The sequence below is a fragment of the Phalacrocorax carbo genome, chromosome 4 (genome assembly GCF_963921805.1).
Source record: "Phalacrocorax carbo chromosome 4, bPhaCar2.1, whole genome shotgun sequence".
In the NCBI taxonomy this organism is placed as follows: domain Eukaryota; kingdom Metazoa; phylum Chordata; class Aves; order Suliformes; family Phalacrocoracidae; genus Phalacrocorax; species Phalacrocorax carbo.
The window spans coordinates 81882253-81905419 of NC_087516.1; the positions used below are offsets into that span (position 1 = coordinate 81882253).

At 47.5% G+C, this 23167-nt stretch overlaps 1 protein-coding gene across 3 annotated transcripts in view; it reads right to left on the minus strand.

The window, feature by feature from the left end:
- Positions 1–23167, minus strand: part of SHROOM3 (shroom family member 3) — a 105642-nt gene that overhangs the window by 44308 nt on the left and 38167 nt on the right. The window contains exon 1 of one of the 3 annotated variants that reach the window (XM_064450688.1): positions 6434–6515. The exons of the other annotated variants lie outside the window; for them this stretch is intronic. The gene's annotated coding sequence lies outside the window, so the exon portion shown is untranslated. Of the gene's footprint in view, positions 1–6433; positions 6516–23167 lie in introns of those variants that run through there. 3 annotated transcript variants of the gene reach the window in all.

Consider the following 23167-nt stretch of genomic DNA (forward strand, 5'->3'; position numbering starts at 1 on the left):
AGAAGTCATGAACATTTTTTTTATCATAGGGCTGGGGAATGTAGAAATTTCAGGCCATTTAGGAGCATAAATAGACCTCTGCCTTCCTCCTGCTGAAAAGATACTACACCTACCTCTCCTGTACACAGCCCTATGTGTGGGAGCTCTTCTATGCGCCCTGCCAATAGGAAAACTATGCTACATCACCTCATCCAATGTGTTTTGGTCTGACGATCCTGAGTCCAGACCCAAATCCTCGTCTCAAAGCAAGATCTGAAGTTGGTACTTCGGATGCTCTACTGCATGTGCTGCAGGGCTGGATTAGCACCCGCAGAGGCTGGGGGAAGCTCACACATTCACCTGGATGAGGTCAGGGTCTTGCCCAGTGATGCTGCCCTTGAGTACCAACGGGGCAGAGCACCTCCCAGTAACACTTAAGAGAAATTACAGTAAAGATCAGCATATGGCTTTGATTTCCAGGGAAATGTCTCAAATCCTGCTGGGTTCCTGGGAACATGAAGGTTCTACTCTGTAGATAAAGAACTTTTCACATCTCTCGGGAAACTCAGAAAGCCCCACTCAGCCTAGGTGCCTATCAACTTTTAATGAGACCTTCCTCACAAGTCACTTAAGATTTATCTTAAAAATCCACCCAAAACCACCCTGAATCAGTATGAACTGCTCCTCCTTAGAGCAGCTCCATGCACATTAAGAAGGCACGGAGGAGACAACCACCCGCTGCCGTGCCAACGGACAGTCTGACTCGAGGTCTTCCACAGCTAAGCAGAAGACGGCCATTTACGAGTTAACGAAAGACAGCTCACATGAAAAGTTATTTTTCCCAGTGTGAACACCAGCACCCTCTCAAAGGAAGCCACATCTTTGCTAGGGGCATGCAGTCATATATAGTCACAGTCTGGAAATCTCTGCTCTGCATGTCAATAGGAAAAAGGGGAGCAATACATATCCCTGTATGTAGGCTGAAGTATGCCTCTCCTCATACACAGGACATGCTGTGACCATCCTCATTAAAGGAAAAACCAAAACCAAACCCTCCAAAATTAAGCCTTGGTGGAGCCAGTCCCAAACACAAATTGTCATTTGATTCAGAAGCGCCAAACCCTTTCACAGAGCCAACAGCAAACCCAAATCCTATTAAGCAGCCATCAGTGTCAATATTTATTCCTCACAAATCAGGGACAGGTAGCCTAATAAATGGTGTCAGACTGAGCCCGGCGAGATGGAAGAGGAAGGGGATAGCCTTGGGGAAAGGACATGACATTAATCAGCATCACCCCTGCAAAACTCAACAGAAACAAGGTAGTAAACTCATTAGCCACTTAGAAACTAAGCTCCTTTTTTTGCTTCGCACAGTGATAGCCCCCAGTTTCCAGCCTGAAGGTTTGGCATCCTTCACAACAAAGCCACCAGGCCCTATAAAATCTTTTCCTTTCAATCTACCTCTCAACACACACCTCTCTCTGGTCTGCAGAGGCTTTGCTGGCTTAACCGCTCTCTTCCCCGACACAGAGCAGCACCATCCTGAGGTCTGGACCGCAGTGCATGAAGCACTCAATTCAGCACGGAGTAAGAGAGCTCCCAGGCAAAAAACGTCTGCACAGGAAGACAAACAAAACCGTGATTTCACAAGGTGAACTCCTTGGCTGCAAGAGCCACTTCAAATATTGCAGCTTCTCCTTCTCCCCGTGGATCATTCCTGCCCCTGGGTGGTGGTATACGCCGTCTCGTCGGGTGCGCTAACAGCACCACAGCAGCACCGCAAACCTGGGAAGGGAACCAGCCCGGCTTAACTTCTGCCAGATGACTCTGCCGATGGTGCCTGTGCTGGAGCCCAGAAACAGACCCAGCTTTCCTCTGCATCTCCTCACAAATAGAAGTTCACATTGGGTGAAACACAACGACAGTGCCAGGTCTTTCAACTGATGTAGTTCAGTGAAGGTATTTGGATTTATATTTGCCCCTTGCTTAAGAGACAGGCAAAAATTTGGTTTTGTTTATACACTGTTGCTAGGCCTTCTTTTAACCCCACATTTTCTTGTTTCATTTTAATGCTTGCTACACTGTTCCTCATCCTCAGCACCTGCAACCTAATAATCTGCCTGGAACTGCCACGACCAATATATACCCTTAACAGACGTATTGTTGGGAAACCAACTTAAAAAGAACTCGTGAGCTGCCTAACAATATGGCTTCCTTCTCCTTGCCTAGATGGGAAAACACAATATTAAGACAAATAAACTCCAGGCTTGATATTTCCATCATAGCTTAGTTTTTCAAGCTATGCCTTATATTTGCTCCCATCTATCCAGGGAAACTTAGGCTGCCATAGCATGACTAGGATGCAGCCATCTTGCACAGGGGAGCCTCTCACCACTATAACTGTACCGTGCACTGGCCATCAGTTATCATCACATACTTTACTTAAATTAGTCTGAAATGGAGTCTGTCTCCAGCCTGGAGCCTGTTTGTAACTGCAAAGGAATCTGTGCCCTCCGTAACACACAAGACGGGATCAGGTCACTGCTGGAGAGCACTTGGCCTGGCTATTTTTATTGTCTGCCCGAATACTTTTCTTCAATGCCGTTTTAAGTTACTGAAAGAATCGTAAAGATGAGGGTTTTTTTTAAAAAAGATACACTGATAATCCATAGGAACTGTGTCCTTTTAACTTTTGGATGTTTCTCAAATCTTTGCTCTTGTTGCCAGGATGCTGAAGGCATTTTGAAGTCACAACATGATGAAATCTAATCAGGGTGAAGTGGGCTGGTTTCATTTTCATCAGATTCCTCTTTCAAAGGCAGAAACTTACCCTTCTGATCCTTCTCCCTACCACTAGAACTGAGCCGATACAGCAGGTACTGCTACATCAAAAAAACCCAGCCAACCCTCTTCCATCAAGAACAACTGATGATTGAAATTCCTCATGTTTCTTTAAACCTAAAGGACAGTGCCACTGATTCAAGGACTGGTGCAACTAGACTGTAAAGGATTAGAGAAGTGGCTCTCATTTGAATACAGGCAAGCATGCATCACATCATGGTTAGCCAAGCTTTTCACTCAAGTTAAACTTGGTAACAACCCCCTTAAATCATCACTTTCAAACATACACAGTCTTTTCTTGTGTGTCTCTTCTCTCCACTTGGGTTATCGCAAAGCTTTAGGTATTTATATCCTCTTGCAGCTTTGGGTTCTTTGGAGTGAATCATCTATTTTCAACACAGCGCCAGCCAAGAAAAGGGGAATGCTTGCGAAGTCAAGCGTGCAAACTGACAGTCTGCATCCTTCTCGGTCCCCTCTGCAGGACAGATGACCCTCGGGGAACATCCCTGTTGCACCCACAAGTGACAGGAGAAGGGTGACCCGCTCTCTGCTTGCCACTGTCAAAATGAGGGACAGCGCCATGCCGGAGGCTGTCCGACAGGATGGCTGAAACGGCGGGAGGCTGTGAAATCCTACTTTTGGAGTGGAGTCAGGGCTTGTCTAAAACTGGTACAAGAATTAGGAAAAACTGTCATTGTTTCTCTCCTGGTTTACAGGAGTTTAGCTGAGCTCTAGGTATTGTTCATTCAGGGCAATACGCTTTATCCCCACTGTGCAGCTTGCTTGTATGCCCGGTGATATAAAGGTAGTCTTTGTGTGGCGAGACTCAAGACTCCCAACTGCACTCTTAAAGGAATCCAGAGCACAAATAAGCTCCCACTTGGGGACATTCATGAATAAGCATTTGTAATGGGCAATTAGTACTTAATTTCAAATGTGTGACCTGTCACAGATTTGGGGATAGGTCTGCAGCTAGCAAAAATCAGCTTCTTTCTATTTCCGCATGGATCATAGGTTTGCCTTCCTAGCGACTCGAGCATCCAATACGCTGTGAATCGCGTGGCTACAGCAGGCTTGATCCTGCTGACCATAAGCCACTCTCTACTCTCACTATCATTAAAGTCAGCCAGTGTGCCACTGCGAGCACCAAGAACTCCTCACACTAGTTCCGCTGAAACCCATCCTAAGGGTCAATTCAGCCTACCCCAGGTTTAAAATTGAGTGTGTGTTGTTGAATCGGGGCCCTCAAAACAGGGTTTCATCCTTCACCCGTTCTCCTGTACCCGTAACACCGTTGCAGAAGCAGAGGTAGTGCAGTCTTCACCTGGATGCCTAAAGGACAGACACTGAGCCGTGGTTACCAAACACCCAGTGCCGGCCATGATAACTATTTGTTTAAACAAATGTTAGCCAAGCTAGAAGTTCTGGTGGGAATCACACAAGGCATTATAAAATACTGCATTTGGTGTCATATCCTGCTTATGTATTTACTTATACCACCACTGAGATGAGGAAGCCCGGGAATGGGGCAGGCCCCACTGTGCCAGAAGCTCTGCAAACACCACGGTGAAGGAAGATTGCTCAGCCAGAGGGCTTACCATTAAAGTAGGGTCCACCCTAACTAAACAAATGCAGGAAGGATATTTTCCCTGTCACTGCTGTTCCCTCAGCACCCTTCTGAGTCCATCTGCTCACTGACACCACCTGCATCCTATTGCAAGGAGCACAGCTTGTCTCCCCTTGCTGCCAAGAGCTAGGCCACTAAGCAGAGGGAGAAGGGCTCTACAGCACACCGCTTTTCTTCTCTTTAAAAATCCGGGGTCTGCTTGTTTGCCATCTACTGAACACAGGGACGTTTGATGCGGCTCTTGGCTGCTGCAGCATCACAGCTTGCCTGTCTCCCAGAGGCATGACTACCACCTGCGGCAGTAGCAGCCCTCTCTGCAGAGCGATGCCTAGGAGGCTGGAGCTGACTGTGTATGTAGTCGTTGGCTTCTCAGCAATGTTTTATACCTAAACTTCTGGCCTGCCGATCTCTGGAAGAAAAGCCTCTGTGATTATTAAATGACAACCTGAACTTTCCCATAAAAATTAAAGTAATCCTTTTTTCAGTCAAACTGAACTTCACCCTTCGATTTAAGAACCACTGGTGCCAAGCACCATTCAATATGGGCCAACAAGCTCTCAAACCTCTAAATCCTGCCCTGCAGGAGCACCCATCTCTCTCCCAAGTCTAGGCCGGCCTGGACTTAACCTCTCTGAGTCAAAGGTGTTTTGGGGCATTGATTTTTCCCTGCTGGAGCCGAGGAAAATCTCTACAAGCATCTAGCAGGGCCTGTGTCAGGCCTCCACTGCTGAGAAAACACACCGGGTTTGCTGAGATTCACCCCACTGCTCGCTGGGCAAAAAAGGGCAAAAGATGAGTGAGGTTTGGGAAGAAGAATGCACATACTTCGACAGGTGCTGCTGGTGTCACCTAATGGACAGGGAGCACTGAACAGATAGGAAATGTAAGGCTGGGTATATGCAGAAGAACATGCAGAGGTCAGCGTTTAAAAGGCATTATAGCAGGGAATGAGAAAAATGGACCTCCGGACCTTCTGGGCAGAAGAGGCCCAAAAAAGTGACAAAGCCCCCCAAAACTGGAGTAAAGGCAAATGGGTAAATGAGGTCAGTGGGTCACAGTCCTCCCAGATTTATAAAGATGCTGGCCGATAATGTTGCATTTGAATATCATTCTGTTCTTAGCCATTTTAAGGAGCCTGTGGGTCATTCCAACCACAGAAATTTATATAACTTCTGATAAAATTGCTCAGCTTCTGCCCCCGCACCTCCTTGCAAGGTGCCTGCCAGCAGTACCACCTCCCAGAGCACTACGCTACTTACTGAAACACGCAACCGCCACGCGGTGCGCGCAAACGAGAAACCTCCCGCTGTTCAGATGCCCAGCGATTTCCTTTAGAGAAAGTGCTGCGAAGGGACCTTCGCCCCGCTGCAGCATGGCCAGATGGGACAGGTGAATGATGTGGTCCCAGAAGGGTGCGTGCGATCGGAGCAAAAAGGTGGGTTTTAAACCGCACCTGGAGAACCCCTCCGAGGAACGCGCTTTCACATACGGACAGAGGGAAGCACGCAGCGCGGCGGGGTCTGATGCTACATCCCTTCCCTCCCTGCATCCAGAGGCTCCACAAGCAGCAGACCAGAAGATAGCAGCTGGGACGGGAGGGGGCGGCCGCCGCCAACCGCCCTCCCCCGGGAGGCTCCGCCGGTGCCAGCCGGGCTCCGGGGCGGCCGCCCTTTGTTAGCCCGCCCTGCCCTGCCCTTGGAGCGGGGGCCCGGCTCCCCTCCCCCCGCACCCCGGGCACCCCCCGCACCCCGGGCTGCCGTGCTAGCCGGGTCCGCGTCCACCACGCCGCCCCCTGCAAGCCGGTCCCAGCACATCGTTCGTACCCCGGTCCCCGCACATCCCCGGCCGCCGCGCACTCCTGTAACGCGCTCGCCATCACCCCGGCCGCCGTGTCCCCTCCCGTACCCCGCTCGCCGTGCCCCCGCCGCCGCCAGCCCCGGGCCCCCTCCCGGCCCCCGCCGCCCGGTTCCCCGCGGCCGCACTCACCGTGCCCCGGGGCGCGGCGCTCACAGCCGCGCCGGGCGAGGGCGCCGGAGCCCGGCGGAGCCTGCGGCCGCCCCCGGCAGGTGCCGCGGAGGGCAGCCCGCCCCCAGCACCGCCCCGCCGGCCCGGGGATGCCCGGCCGGCCCCAGGGCTGCTCCGGGAGAAGCGGCCTCGCAAGAGTCGGGGGGCGGCAGGAAGGCTGCACCCCGAACCCCCCTGAGAGCTGGTGGTGCGGCCCCCCCCGCCGCCTCAACACCGCTTCCCGCCTCCCCTCAGCACCCAGTGCGGGGTGCTGGGGCAAGGAACCAAGAACGAGGGGCAAGCCACTAAAATCTGGCTGCTGCACCCCACCACAGCAATCCAGCCACCGGTCACCACATGCTCCAGATGCAGCCTATACCCGCATGAGTCCTCAAGGAATTGCTACTGACTCACCCTGCCTTGTGCTTTTTACGGCTGCGAAGGCCAAATCAGCTGTCGCACGCTGCGAAACTTGGCTTGGGACTGAGCTTTTCCTCCCCGCACAGCTCGACTGGAGCTGTGCCAACAGCGTGAACTCAGCCTGAGCTCCCGCCCAGAGAGCCGGGCTCCCTCTGAAGCACTGCCATCCTTTCCCTGGCCCAGTAAAAGTGCAGTCCCACCATCCCATAAATCAGAAGCCATCGGGATGCGTTGGGGATGCCTCCGATGGCACGCTGATCCCGCACTCTCGCAACGTTGCCGTCTCACCAGCCACAGCAAGGCACGTTAATGCAGGGGTGGCCTTAACAGCATCTGCTGTCACCTATTCGGTTTGTTTCATACAGGACATTTAATCAGCAAATGAGCTATATTAAATGAATTTAAAAGCTACCTGAAGCTGAACTGTTGTATCTCATGAAGGAAGATGACAGGCAGAGACGAGATAAATGAACCCTTCTTGTTTCTCACATTTGCCTTGAATAACTAAAAAAAACCCTTTGAAGCCATGGAATGATTTGTGTTACACACAGGGGAAGGAGTTGAAGTTTAAAGCAGGAATTCGTACTTGGCTGGTATAAAACACTCACAGTGCTGTAACTGAGCCGAGCAGGTTTATGTCTAGAAATTACAGTGGCCAGGCTTCATATTGTGGAAGTTCTCCTGGCTGAAGCCTGCAGGATTTCACCTTCCTGTTCCCAGTGATGACAGCTTTTGCAGGTAAAATGAAATCGGTTTCTGCTTTCCCTCCCTGCCACTTGCCATCCACCTTCCTGCCCTTTCGATGTCTAACACCTTCCTTTCCCTTTCTGCCCCGTATCCTCCTTCAGGACTCCTGTTTTCTGTCCAGTTGCTGTTTCCTCCCGAGAGGCTGCTCCACAACCACCCTCGTTCTTTGGTTTTGCTCACGGATGCGAATATGGCACCTACTCCTAATGCTGCAGCCTTGAACACCGGAGAGCTGTGCAGAGGGAAGATGGCAAGTCCGGGGGGGAGAACGTGACGCATACTCACTGAAGGAAAGAAAATACCTTTTGACCCCAACGAGGTGACTGAAGGGGATGCTGGAAAAGCTGCTCTTCACACCATGAGTATCTGGCCCAGAATGGATCTTTTATTCAGTGATGTCCAAGGGCCATCCAAAAGTATCCCTATTTTATAGAGGGAGAAATTAGTATTTTACAGAGGAAGGAAAAGGGATGTGCTTTTAATCCGAATGGGAAAGGATCCCACTGTCCAATGTTCTCTCCACAAGAAAGAGGCACTGCCTTCCCTAAAGCCACTTATTCACCCACCATTAAGCTATCATAAAAGATTACATGGATAGTTTTATTTCAGTTCGTAAGTAACTTATTCTGTCTTAGCTTAAAATGGTTCCTGTCGGTCTTATTTGAACTAAAAGATTCTACTTCCCCAAAATGATAAAAGTGGCTTAATGGCCTTTTGCACAGGTGCATCTATATCAGGTTAAATTAGCTCAGCCAGCGCTACTTTTCATGCTGACATCTCTTTCTCTATCTGCTAACTCGTAATCACCAGCCTAAAATGTTTAATGTTTAACAAGATGCATTAATCACAGAGCCTGTGACAAACCAGAATGGGAGATGCGAAGAAACGACTGAGGTGACGTTATAACGGTGGTAAGCATTAGCTATGAGTGTCAGTTATGAAACCCCTTGTGAAGCGGCACCTCTCACAGCGGAGTAAGTACCATTTCCCATATTTTTCCCACTCATGTGTCCTAGTGAAAAACACTTGTCTCCATAAAATCTGGCACCCCTGGATACAGCCCTGGTTTGTGATGCCTTTGAGCACGCTACACACTTGGCATGGCCATCACAGTTAGATTTCCAGCGGGGGACAGCAACATACTCCTCCTGTGCGTGTGCCTAAGGGGGTGCACCATCAAAACGGGTTAATGATTTCAACAGCTCTAAGTCGCTGTCTTACGACACGGAAGGTCAGGTTTTGGAAACAGGATTAAACAGCCTGGTAATAATGGTGAGGAAGGATTACTCAGGTGACGCCTGCCCTCTTTGCTTTCTGAGCAAGGGTCCCTTTCTGAACTGAACGAAACACACCCAAAAAACCAATCCCTTTATCCAGAAGCAACCGTGACTGCTTGCTGCCAGCAGAGCTCCTGCTTGCAGATGTCATTCACTTTAAAGGCATGACCTTTGCTATTGCCCATCCCGAGCGTGATTTCTCTGACTGGAAAGCTATGTGGAACACGCTATTTTCCACGCACCAGCACATGCAGTGTGTGTCACCTGTTCAGGACCATTCCATTAGAAGCCAGATGGACCTGCAATAATTTGCTTCATGAAATGATTCCAGATGGTTTTATTGAGACTTTAAAGACATCAAGTGTACTTTGCATCTTGGCCAGCAACTCTGAGAGATATCGAGTGGTAAACAGTTTCCAGAAGTTACCAGGCAATGAAACAAAGTCCTTCGTTGGGACGTAATCATAAAAGCTCATGAACATTTGTCCTTCTGTGATAAAAACAACAACAAAAAAATCACCACCCATAGCATAAACCTGAGGCTCCCCATAACCCCAGAGTATTTATTTAAGCATTATGTACTTACGATAGCACAGGTGCTCACCCTGAGGCAGATGACAGGCAGCTAGTCCAAGTGGGAGTGAACTATGAGGGATCACAACAAGCCCATACTGCTGACAAAAGGAAACCGTCAACATGACTTCCAGCCCTACTGCCCTGGAGTGATGACACAGCTTCCCTTCTCAACTAAACAGGCATGGGTCAGGCAAACATCCATGATGGGGAGTTGAGGTGCTACAGGTAGCTCTGGCTGACAGACAGCCACATCTAGGAGGTGTTCGGTGTCCACAGCTCACCTTGAGTCTCTCCTGCATCGGCGACACCACTTCTGTTTTGGGTTAGATGGCAATATCTTTCTAAAATGCACGGACCATTCTCCTGCAGGATACAGCTGGGCTGTAGGGGAATGTGCTGACCTCCTGTACCATCACTGGACCAGTGCCTTGCTCAGTGGTGGTGGCAGTGTCCCAGCTAGGATGCCTCACCGGCCTTACACAGCTAAACCCATTTTGCTCACATCTAAAGCCGTGTTCACATCTTGCTGGGTGATGTCTGGTCCTTCCGCCAAGTGCCAGCTTGGAAAATTACACTTTTGCCTTTGTGCAGTTCTCCCCTGATCCTGCTTCAACAGAATAGTGATTTTTCACCATTTGGCTGGAGCAGCCCCGGAAGGCGTGCTGTCCTGTACGTGCTGAAGGAGCCGCTGCGTCGCAAGGCAGCCTGTGTGCAGGCCAGAATGCAGAGCAGGGCCATCTCTGTGGCACAGCTCAGCTTCTGCTGAACTACCTCCAGAACTTTTTCCAGCAGGGACCAGGCTAAATGCCGAGCCCTTCAGTGCTTATTCTGGAAAGAAAAGCCCTTCCATGCAAACAAATGAAAGAATATATAAAGCGTAACAAAGCGTGATTTCTCAAAAGTACAACAAAGCATGATTTCTCTACCAGGTGACTCCTGTGACACCAGTATCGAATGGTATATCCTGCAAGGAATAAGAATCAGGGGGAGGACTCAGAGGGTTGTTTTTCACTTTTTTTTCAGGATTTTGGTTTCTTGCTTCGTGTTTGCTTCCAACGGCTCCCTCTACAAACTGCAGTCATCGATACAGAGGATTTTCCTCAGTCCTGCTGAGGTTTTCACTGCCTATGAAAACCTATGTCCTTTGACTTAAAAGAAAAAGTGGAGAAACTAGAGCTGGACTCTCCACTGCCCAGATGGCATTCTGAAGGGTTTCTCCCAACTGTTGCAAGTTGCATGAGAAGCTGAGTGAACTATGGCAGAGGAGGATATGAAGAAGTGTTCAACGGGTGCGGTGAAGACCTTGCCCGTCTCACTGCCCGTTCCTATCTGGCAATGGTGGGAGTCAGGTCGAAAGCAGGCGGGCAATTTCATTTTAGCTCCCACGTCACAGCGACCAGCTAGTGCATACACTGCTGTTATCAGCTCTGGAGCCTGCCAGCTGGATCTGGAGTGGGGGGAGATAGCCTGAGAAAAACTTGTGTACACACCACCTCGATGCGCATGTGCTATGTTTGCCTTTGGGAGTAGATGAAGACGCCCTAGGGATATGTTTGCACCGCTCTTGCAAATAATTGCTGGAAACCAGTCGCAGGAGCCACCACAACTACAGCTCTTGATGGTAAGGGGAGAGTCGACCCACGGGCGTGATGTTTTGAGGGTCAGGTTACAGCAGCCCACTTTGGGTGCCATAAATTTGTTCACTGCCAGTGGTGACATAAAACCTAGCGTTCTGGTCAGCGGACCACACAACACGAGCTGCACACCTTGTCAAACGCAGACTTGGGGCATTTCTGAGGGTAATGGAGGCTTTCAGGCTATTAACCTGCTTCAGTTCATGGCACTGATGGACTTGGCAATGGAAACGGAAGAATAAACACAGCATGTTTCATCGAGCTGAGGCTGTTGGGTATTAGCAGGATCAATTCACGTGCATGGTAAGTGGGTACAACTGCCCTAGACCTGCAAAGCACTCAAGCACATTTTTTCAATTTGATGCCATGAATAACTCCACATACTTCCCCTTCACCATGTATTTCACCACAGAAGACAGGAATAGCTGTGCTGTGGGGAAACAAAACGCTCAGATGTGCATCTAGGAGTTTTTTCTCTTTTGCTTTTTTCTAGTTGCCACAAAAAAAGCGCCTCCAAACCCCGAAAGAAACAGCAAAAAATCAGAGTACCAACTGACCTCTGTGATCAGAGGACCGACAGCAAATTAAAGAAAGATATAGTCTAACTGGCAGAATGAGAAAGACCAGGTACCACAGAGAACGTGCACGCCAAGTGTATTTTTAGGAGGCTGTATTCACCCTGATGCACGTGGGCCCTGCATCGCAACAACGCTCAACAGGGCTGGCGCCAGCAGGAGCCAGTGCTCCTGTTCTCCACCTCTCTGGCCGCAGGCTCCCTGGCGCCTGGATGCCAGGTACTGCCTTGCTCAATGAACAGCACGCTCCCAGGGCCCTGGATAACCAAGAAAACTTCCTTCTTCCTCATTAAATAAAGCTGCAATGTCTCCTGCAAGGCGGGGAGCGCCACACACCCGCACGCCCTGGCGATGGCACTGGAAGAGCGGCGTGGCATGGGAACGGCACAGACTCCCCGATCCCTGTGCACCCTCTCTTCTTGCACTCCCCTGCCTCCCCGTCCTCTTGTTCCTCACAACACGAGCTGCTGGACACAGAGCTGGGCTACAGCTGGCTCACAGAAATGGAAAAAAGATCTTATTTGAAGGATGAAAAGACAATGTCAAATGCCCCAAAAGGAAACAGTCTTGTGCCTGTAATTTATGTCACTGGCTTGCTGGCCGATGCAGATGCCAGGCTACAGTAAATTTGGACCAGTTTGTGCATTTGCTCAGGCAGCTGGTGTGAAATGTGAGACCTGTGTCACGTTTGCTGGTGGAGGAAGGGAAGGCGTGGGTTGGACAGAGGAAATGAGTTTTTGAAATAAGACATGGGCTGCATTGAAGAAGGATGGTTTCCTTTGAGGAGTTGTTTGCAACGCTGACCTACCCACAGACCATGAAGAGCAAGAGCAAGGAGGAGCTGGAGATGGGGCTATCAATCAGAGGAGAGCAAAACTCCAAGGGAGGTTCAGGTTTTGCAGAACGTGCCCAGTCGCCTTGCGATTTTGCAAACCTGAACCACAAGTTGTTCAGAGCCAGGACGGTTTGAATCCAAGCCCATAAAGCTTGGGGAAGTTTAGAGAAACTCCCTATTTTGGCTCATCTCCAATTCAAATTAACTCCTGGAAGGTGAGAAGGTGTACAGATAAATATCAGAAAACTCTCTCTAATGGGTCAAGACCATTCTTTTCCAGTGAACAAAAGTGATTTTTCTTGGATCTCTCTTAGGCTGCAGATCTCAGACTGAGCTGTGAAAAAAATTAAGCAGCGAGGAAGTCCAAACCCTGCAACAATGAACAAAGGCTGTTATTAAATTTTCTCATGGAGACTTCTCCCAATAAAACCAGCGAAAAATCGGTTTAAGATTGAAATGGAATGGAATGCAAGAGGTTTGTAAGGGAGTTCACCGTTACATCAAGGGGAATTTGGAAAGAAATTACATATTCACATGTGCTGGCTCAGGAAAGATAATTCTTAGTGTTTTTATCCAACTGTCCTGTCCTCTGCACTGAAACTTTCTACATTATGTCCCTAAGCTTTTCCCCGTAGTCTTGGTGCCGCAGTCACTGTGAGCACCACTTTGTGGCTGGAGATATCCTGAAGGTATAAATGACACTAATGATGACAGCATAAAGAGGAAATAGAGGAAGGCTTCTTAAACCTATCAAGGAGAGGAAAAGGGCAGAAAATAGATGTGCATCTACTTTTCCTCTAGCATCCTGGAGAGGTGAAAGGAAGGCAGACAGAATGGCCGTTTTCGCTAGCTATGAAAAACCTCTTCTTTCCTTCTGAGCTACTGACAAGCAGATTTAAGGAAAAGAAGAGGAAAAAAGGACATTTGTACAGCGAAGAAAAAAGGAGGCTTTGAAGACCTAATTAACAGACTCTGTCCCAAGTCACTTCAGTTCAGCTGCATCACAAAAGTCTGACAGAGATCCATGGGACCACAGCAACCTGCCTAAGAGAGTGAGGCACTGTAAACAAAACCAGTCACTGCAAAAAACCACCCCCCTCCAAATTCAGGGGGCTGGGAAGGGGAGGAAGTTGTAGCTGAAGGCCTGTTTTCCTGCTCACTAATAAATTTAGTGTACAGAACCTTTTGTGGGTCCCTTCTAACGTTGTTTGTTGATTAAAGCGGCAAACAACAAACTTAGCCTTAATTTATGCTTCTTTTAACATTTTGAGCTTGGGGGGGATGCTTTTTATAGGAGTTAATGAGGCAGAATAGGTTCTTTATGGGGGAGATATTTTCTCACCAAATTAAAACCTGTATTGAAAATCAAATAATGAGATGAAGGTGGCTTTTCTTTCAGAAGTAAATAAATCTTGGAGTAGGAAACTTCTCACGCACTTGGAACTGTCCTTATCGGAGAGATCTGAGAACAGCAGGTTCACAAGATGTCCTCTCTCTCTCACTCTCTTTAAATTTTGCCTTCGTCCTTTCACCAAGACAGTAATAAAGCATTATTTGCTGAAAACATGCAAACAGCTCCTGCACGTGAGAGCACCAGGAGCTCAGCAAAAGAGGAACCGTCCAGTTCCCGTTCGCTACAGCAGAGCCATGAAAGCCCACAGCAGGGACCCGGCTCTACCATAACCACAGGGGTATCCCAGGCAGGCCAGAGGAATGGGCCACATCATGCCACCTCAGACACCCAGGCAAGACTTAAAGTAGCTCCTTGCAGAATCCCAGGTAAGGGAGAATTTTCTAAACTAAAGCTTCCTTGCTGCCTCAAATCTACTGTGTTTTGCCAGTTTGGTGTAGCAGCACAAGCAAAATAAAGTACCTGAGTGGGCAGTAGTGGAAGCTACTGCGTGGCACCAGTAATCAGCACAGGATGTTATTAATTAGGGACAAACAGAACAAGGTCCCTATGTGACAGGAGAGCATCAACCCTAGTTCCCCTTAGCAATGGGAAAGAAAGCCTTCCTTTCATTGCAGGCTACAAGCACACTCGAGAATGATAACCCTGTTTGTCTTCACCGGAAAGGCTGAATAAATGCAGGTCTCCCAGGTGTAACAACTGGTTGGTGCACTCTTTGTCATGTATGGTGCCGTATACGCAATTGCACTTTTGGGGTATTCTGTTTTTCAATGAAATGACAATATTTTCTTAGGAAAGGGGACCACCTTTTGGCTTATTCATTACCAAAAGGCATATGTGGTTGGTTTGGGGCTTTTTTTTGCTAAATCATCCCTACTTTGAGGGTAAGAAAGGTGTTAAGCCTGCTCTGGAGCACAGATATGATACATTTCCCTCCATCCTATGAATTCTGTAGACAAGATACCCGTAAGCAGTCTATAGTTTCCCCTGGGATGCCAGGAGCTTTGCAGCACTGGCAGGAATGCTGTCCTTATCCTCCTGCTGTTGGCAGGCTGACCCAGGACAGATAACTCCAGTGCACCTGCAGCCTGCGGAAAGCTGTGGCAATGCCGCTCGCCTTATGCAATCGAGAATCAACCCACCTCAAATTTCAAAGCAGTTTTAAGACGCAGCACCGTCACAGAAAGGTATGAGTGGGGCTGTTTTCATATCTCTTATGCAAATGTCTGTTAGCACAACAATGTTATCCGTTGTTATCCACGAACAGCAGGATTTTATCCGGTGCTTGGTCTTGGTCCCTGATCACGGAAAACGTATACAAAGTGTACTCAGAGAAACTTGAGCTAACAGCCAGCCACTCCCTGTGAAACCACATACTGCAGGAATGAGAGAAGGAACTCAACAGGCATCAAAAAGTCAACACCCAGGGAAATTCCAGCATTTGGTAATGGCTCGGGAAGATCAGCTCCTACCAACCCAAAAGCTGTATGTAGCTGACCTGCAAAGCAGCTGTGTGCGTGTAAGAAAGAGAAATCAGCTAGAGAATGAGTAACAGAGATGAAAAAAGAAGTGATGTGCTCTCCTTCGGTCCATGAAAGCATAGCAATAGTGCTCTGGCATTAGCTACAGACATGCATCCATGGAGAGGCGTGAAAGCACTTCAGGGGAGGCGGGAAAGCAAGGAAAGCGTCGGTGAATTTCCACAAAGAAGTCCCTGAAGTCAGGCAGGGAGAAGATAGGGTATCAAAAGGGAACAGACTGTCTGGATTGAGCTGTATAACATGGCAGTACCTAAAATATCCAGCAGAAAGATTTGCAAGCTGTGAGATCATACAGAGTGGCAATGCAAGAGACATGCAGGTGAAGGAAAGGGCTCAAATCACACAAGCTGGACAAAAGCATTTCCAGCATGTTGCGGTTTGGAGGGACAGGAGGCAAAGCTTCATGGATTTCCCTCCTGCTCACTGTGCACACCTTCACAAAGTGCAGTCTGAAATTCTCCAAGACACTGAGCATCACCTGGAAACATTTTCTGGGCTCTCCTGCTGGAAATGATGATGATCTAAATAAAGGGAAGATCCCTCTTCTCAGGTGCGGTGGACATGATGCCTGATCCAAAGCTGCTGGAATGAATGGAAGACCTTATGCTGAGCACCTCGAGATCCCCTCAGTTATGATTGCTCCAAAGAAGGATCCACAGCACTTACAATTTCCTTTCTAAGTAAAAGCTATGAACTAGACTCCAAATCAGACCGCACGAATCAGCGTAACTTGTTTTTTCCTCTATCTCTGGTGATGCCAGAAGGGAAGAACCTTGTGCTGACCTTGCTGGGTAAAGTTCCAGTTGTCCCAGTCATGAGGGAGAGGCTGCACCTCATCGCAGATACAAACCGCAGTAACTGCCCTGTGCTATGGGGCAACGAAAATGGGCCTGCGGGCTTGTAAGTTCAGTCCTCCTTCTCAAATAGACTCCTTTTCAGACACAGGTTGTTTGACCTTGAAATGGGATTGTAACTACAGCTGGTCAAAAATTTACAACAGACACTGGTTCCGTTCAATGGAACGGCTGCAGGAAACATCTACTGATTTACTTACAAGGTTAAAAATAAATGGAACTGTTTTCAGGTTTTTTGGAATGAAATCAGAATCCTCCAGATCTCCCTCTCAGATGAATAAATTGTTTTGTTTTGTTTTGTTTTTTGTCACTGAACCCTCTGTTTCAGACTTGGAGTCTTTCATTCAGTATTTCTTTTTACAATCCTCCAGCTGTCAGTTCCTCCACCACATGTCCCAGTCTCTCCCAGTTCTCTCCCTGTGGTCCTTCTAAACCTTTTCCCTTCAAGAAAGGATGAAGCTTTTAAAATAAAACAGATTTTCACTTTTGGAATCGAAATTTAACACATTATCACCAGCAAATAAGCTGAAGCAAAATTAACTTTTTCCTACCTAGGTTGGTTCTTCAGTGCTGAAAATTATTCAAAGAATGCAGCACTTTATAGTCATAGAATCATTAAGGTTGGAAAAGATCTCCAAGATCATCAAGTCCAACCATCAAATAATAATCTCTCACATGCAAGGCACACGCAGAAAGGTCACTGCACCGGCTCTGATCTGCCACAGTTCTGCTTCCAGGATAACTGCAGCTTTGTCTCTATGTGCCTTGGTGCCTCTCGTGAAAAGGGAATCTAGCTTTAAGTTACAACCTAAAAAGTATGTTTTAAGCATCCTAGGTTACAACATGAAGAGTCAGTATCTGAAATGAGGATGCAAACAGGTTGCTACCAGAAGAGAGAGGCTGTTGTTTTGGAGAGCAAGTAGCTGCTATTTAAATGAGAAACTGTAGTGCTGGAGGCCGCCGGTACAGCCCTCCACCTTGAGTAAATGTGTGTTGTGTATACAGTACTTTTGATTAGCTTAATAGGCCAATGGATGTCACTGTTGCTCTACATAAGCCAAAGTGGGAAAGCAGAAAAGATAATTAAAACAAAATAAGCTTATAGGAGAGAGCTCCCAAGGGCTTACATTTAATAGTCTCTAACCTGGTGTGTGCCAGTAAGGTTGGACAGCTTCTTCAGGGGCTTCGTCAGTGCACGTCTAATGCATATATTGCTAGCTACAGAGATAAGGTCAGGCTAATAGCTATGTGTAAAAAAGGAAGGCTATTACCAAGGCTAGCAAAGATGCAGAATGGAAATCAGAGACACCCGTGTACAGACAGACAGGGCTTGCATAGCAGGCAGGCTTCAAATTCTCCTCTACTCCACACTCCATCACTTCTGCAAACTGCAGCCTAAGTGGCAAGAAACACCGAGAAAATGCCCCAAAGGCTGAAAATCAGGGTAGTTTTTTTTTGGGTTTTGCACCTTGAAAGCCTACAGTACGCGCTCCCTTGTAATATTACTGCGGTTGGAAGAGCAAACTGCACAGCAGCTCTGGGATTAAACAACAGACAAAAGGTCACATTTCCCAAAACATCCAGCAATTTTATCCAACAATCCAGCAATCACAGTTTTAATGGGTCCTGTGTAATTTGGGCTGTGTCTGAAAACTCGGACTTGGGCATTTAGATCTGAAGCAGCTGTTCAGACACTTTGAAAAATTCCACTCACGACTGAATGATTCTTGCCTTTGAGGCTTATCTAAAGCCAGATTTTTCCAAGCAGTTATAAGCCTCACGGTTCCTTCCCATTTTACCACTTCATTTGCAACCCCTCCAAAATCTCAGCGGCAAGAAGCATTTGTTGATTAGTTTACTAGAAAGGCTTCACGCTTGTGCAGCACGATGCTCACTGCTAGGAGAAACTAGGTCAGCAAGAGGCTATTTTAGTGATTGCCAGAGATGCAGCTGCCGTATTTCTAGGTCAGTGGTCACTTCTACTTTAACGGCTTTATAAAGGTTTAAGAAACAAATGGAGTTTTTGCTTGCATTCTTATGTGCAAGTCAGTAGCCTAACATTTAATGAGAGGTGGCTTTCTGTTGATTCTCACTGTTTCAATGAGGGGGAGTTTACACTGAATTACTGGCAAAACTCAGGGAAACAGTAGAGAAAGGCAGTCACCAGAGCGCAGAAAATAGGTCCCATCCTTATGCATTTGCCCTCATAACATCTTCAGGGCGAACAAAGATACAGGTCTGCAAACAGCCCCATCAAACACTGTACCCAGCCTCCAACTCTTTTGAGTTGGAGCTGCTTGTTTGGGGCAGTCGCAGAGCGAGGTGCCCACAAGCAAAGCTGCCTCTTATAAACCCTTTGTGAGTCCACAGCCTGTGTCCTGTTGATGGCAACTTCTGAAGCTTTAACCTATCTAATATAGCCACCTCCTCAACTGCATCACAACCTCTGCGGGCTCAGTTTCATATTTATTATACACAGCGGGTCACATTTCATGTGTAATGTGCCCTCTTGGTTTGCTCTGCCTATGAGTTATTCTACTTTATAAGCGTGTTTTCGCTGCTGCCGTCTCTCCATCAAATTCACTAAGAGGTGTGTAATCTAACTTAAGAGCAAGTAAGGAGCAGGAGCATCTACTCTTATCACCTAATAATTTGCAATTAAATACAGCTTGCACAACTCTGATGTCAGCTCATGATGAGGAGGTCCCCAGCCCTTCTGGACCTTTTGGCTGGATCCCAGCACCCTGACCACCAGGCCCTCAGGGTCACCATGAAGTCACCCAAGAATAGACACAAAAGTTTTGAATGATGTGAGAGAAAATGAAGAAAAAGGCTTTGAATGGTGTCCAAGTGTGGAACTTCTGATCCAGATCTAATTCTGCCAAAATGGGGGAGCTGTGATCTCAGTTGCCACATGTATACACAGACCCTAACTCTGTGACAAGGGCTCAGGTCAACTGGAATCTGTTTCCTGAAAGGAAGAATATTATTTAATCCATAGGGAAAGACAAGTGCCTGAGGCTTGCACAAATTTCATAGGTCTGGATGCCAAAATACACTTGGGATCCCTCAAAGTCTTGGTAAGAAGAATAATTCTATTTCTTTCACATGCTGTTTCACAAGTAACCACTATACAAACCCATAAAACCAAAAAGGGAACCTCAACTGCAAATGATTTAGCAACAGGAGCTCAGCACAGGTACGAGCCACAGAAGTGAAAACCTCTAAGCTAGCAAAGGTAGATTCAGACCTGCAAATTATCATCACCAGGTTTGTAGGCCAGGTATGTTTTTGAAAGAGATTTGACGTGCCAGTGGCCAACTGCACAGAACCACTGAAACTGAAACAGAACCACATTACTCTGCTCTGCTCTCCAGCAATGAACTTGGTCTGAGACGTTTTCAAGATGTCGATGAAATTAATTCATTTGTTATCCTACGAGATCCCTTAGCAGAGTCTTCTTGCTCTGTCTCAGAATAGGCTGAGCTAATTTAAGCCTCTCCCAGGAACAGGAATCCTGTGGGTTGCCTATCTGTAATAAGCAGGAACAAGCCTGTGGTAAAGCCTGTGTCATGCACTGCTGGTAGTTACTGTTTATGCCCACTCTGAGGACACAGACCTATTTCACTGCATGATGACTCTGCGTGCTCTACCCTGTTATTAGTCCTCTATGAGACATCTTGCCAATTACTTCCTGAAATGAGAACTACATTTACGATATATGTAAAGGCACACTTAAATTAACCTTTATTAACTTTTGAAACCTCCAGACTAAAATTTTAAGTCCCTCCATTCCCTTTTACAGTTGGATTAAGTTTTGTTTCCCCTGTGTGAATCAAGTCACTATCTGCAAGTCAACAGCTCTAAAAAAACTTTCCCCTGTGCTTATGAATACAATATCATGTATAAATCTTGCAGTTACACATTAGTGCTGAAACTACAGAGAACAGAATTTGTTCAGCTCTTTCTCCAGACTGAGGGATGGAGAATGTGGCAAGTACCAAACGTCACTTACAACATGTATGTATAAGGGTTTATTTCTGCTCCTAATTAGGTCAGCACTACTTCGTGAAGCCTGGCTTGGAGGTTTCCTTCCCACCAATACTGTCCCAGCTGGTAGAACAAGGCACGGCTGGACACAATTTCCTTCTGTTCTTCCCAGGCATCCTGTGGAAGAGCTGGCCCCACGCTCTGAGCACCGTGCAGGTGTTCAGCATTGCATGGTTGCCACTGGGCACCTATCTGTCCTGGGCTGCTTCATCCGCAGGTGGAAGGCACAAGCTCAAAACTGCCAAAGGAAAATAGTAGGGATGTGGCTAACACACCTGCCAAAAAAAGGCCAAGGCTCAGTTCAGTGGGAGGAAACTCTTTCCTTTAGCATCAATCTCTAAGGAGCATTTACAGGTCTTGCTACTTTGTACTGATGGATTTTTTTCAGATGTTTTGCGATGGCACTTTCAGAAGCACCCCTGCCGTTTCCCATCTCTCTTATTCACCCCTGTGGTCTGACAGCTATGACAGAGGGAACACCCCTCTGCTACGGCCGCCCAGTGGGTCACTCAGCATCGCAACACCGATGCCATGATGCAACGATGTCAGTCGCCCTGTGCTGTCACACAATTAAACCCTTGTTAGTTGCCATCACTAATAGAAATTGTGGTTTATTTACATGGGAAGAGGCCAAGCTGAGCGGTAGAGAATGACTTAATCTGCAGTTGGGTAAAACACCTAAAGTAAAGTCTTAGACATCTGAATAGAAATGCCTAGATTTAAGTATGCCTAAGCTGCAACTCATGTTGATGTCCTTGGGATTGTCATAGATACCAGTTATCTATGAAAAGCCAAGCCGGTTATATTTCAATCCCCAAACACTTGAACTCCAAGAAAGGTAAGCTCTGGAACAGTGATGTCTTCAGGACTCACATAGTGATTCAAGACTATGTGACAAGAGAACACTGAAAGAGTGAGCAGCCACCAAAAACAAGCCCGTGCCCTCAATCCACTCTCAAGAAGAGAGAGTCCATCCTACAAAATACCTCAGTGCAATTCGCATTAAGTATGGTGACACTGGCAGGCAGAGTGCCCTGGCAGAAAAGGAAGGTGTCCTGTCATTTTATAAGGTCAAGTTTAAATTATAAGCTACGTTGTTGCTATAAAGCAAGGCTGCTCCACACCTGGTATGGTTAGGTCCTGACTCCTGTTGGGTGAAAATACTCAGAGCCACCGTGGTCATTTCTGCATCCGTGCAAAGGCAAAGCAGAATGTTTTCTGGAATAGAATCCAGAAGATTGCAAATTCAGTGCTGGGTCTGGAAAACAGATCCCTCTGCAGTCTCCAGTACTTCAGCTAACTACTGAATCTCCCACCCAGCCCCTGAATAAGCAAACTGACAGAAAAGGAGCAAAAATTATGCATTTCATATGACTGCTGATCAAACACGCGAACCAAGCGAACACAGGACTTGTCTGAATGACACAATTCCCACCTGCAATTAAGCTCCCAGCATGGCATGATGCTATTCTGATCAACATGTGGTCATCTATAACAACACATTCAACAAGAAACATACGTTGTCACAATACAGAGGCCGTACAGAGGCTTTGCAGGGACTGAGCACGAGACAGATGAAGAAAGCAAACCAGCCCACTGACAGCACCATGTACAGGTTGCTGCTGGCGGGCCTGGGGTAGGCTGGAACTGCTTTGCAGAAAAATGACATTTCCTATGCACGGCTGGTTGTATCAGCACAACACATTCAACTGTGTTGACCTATACCGGTTCATGCTTAAAAGAAGAAGAAAATGACACAAAACAGAATGAGAGGTGACAGTAAAATTCAGCGTCCCAGCTCACTATGTCTCTGAGCGTCCAACCCCTCACAAAACAAGTCAGCCAAAACAAATAGCAGTGAATTGCCTTCAACCAAAGGGAGCAAAAGTTTTCATGATAGACGAAGAAGCCACAGCAACAGGCCTGCCAGGGAATGCTTCGCAAAAGATCTGCTGTGCCTAAGTGGGGTGTAAAATGCCAAATCGACTGTGAAAATTGCACAAGCTCATCAAACCCGCGGAGCTGGGGTACGCACCGTTGCGATGCGGTCCAGAAAGCCAGGATCTTCTTAAGTGCATGCAGATCTGACTGCATCCTGAGCTCTGCCAGGAGGCTGTTCTCAGTGAAGAGAGTGAAGTACCTTCGCCATCAGCGCTGCAGGTTGTGATGGGGAAGGTGAGGCAGCACATGGGAAGGCAGGCCAGAGGCAGGAAGGGAGAAGGAGCCAACCCTGCTCACCCTTTTAACAGGCAGGCAGTAATAATGACAGAGCTCCCGTCGCCAGCAGTCAGCCAGCCATAGCTCGTACGCTCACATTGCAGTAATTGCTGTTGCTGCAGGCACTGAGCTGATGAGACAGGAGCAAAGGAGAGCAAGGTGCTTAAAACAGGGAAGGAAAAGCAGAAGGAATGCAAGAGAAGTTGACTCGTTTGTTAGCCCTCAGAAAAGCACTGCCATCCGCTATAAAGCTAATGGCAGGCCCCTGTGTTTTAGTGATCCTGAGTTGTCAAAGCTCAAACAGACCAGAGCTGCCTGACTTGCACAGGGGAGTGATGATTTATTCCAGTCCCATATGCACAGTTTCTTCAGAGCCTGAAAGGTTCTTATAACTAACTATAAAAGCTCCTATTTCAGTTTCACAGTGGAGTCATGGCTTCTTGGGAAATGATAATAAAAAGAAACAGAGGCAATACCAGCAGTTCTCACATCTTTTCTGGTTTTGATCAGTTGCACTGTGTGATCACTAATACTCATGAAGAGAGATTGGAGACAGATTTTACTGCCAGTTTCACAACC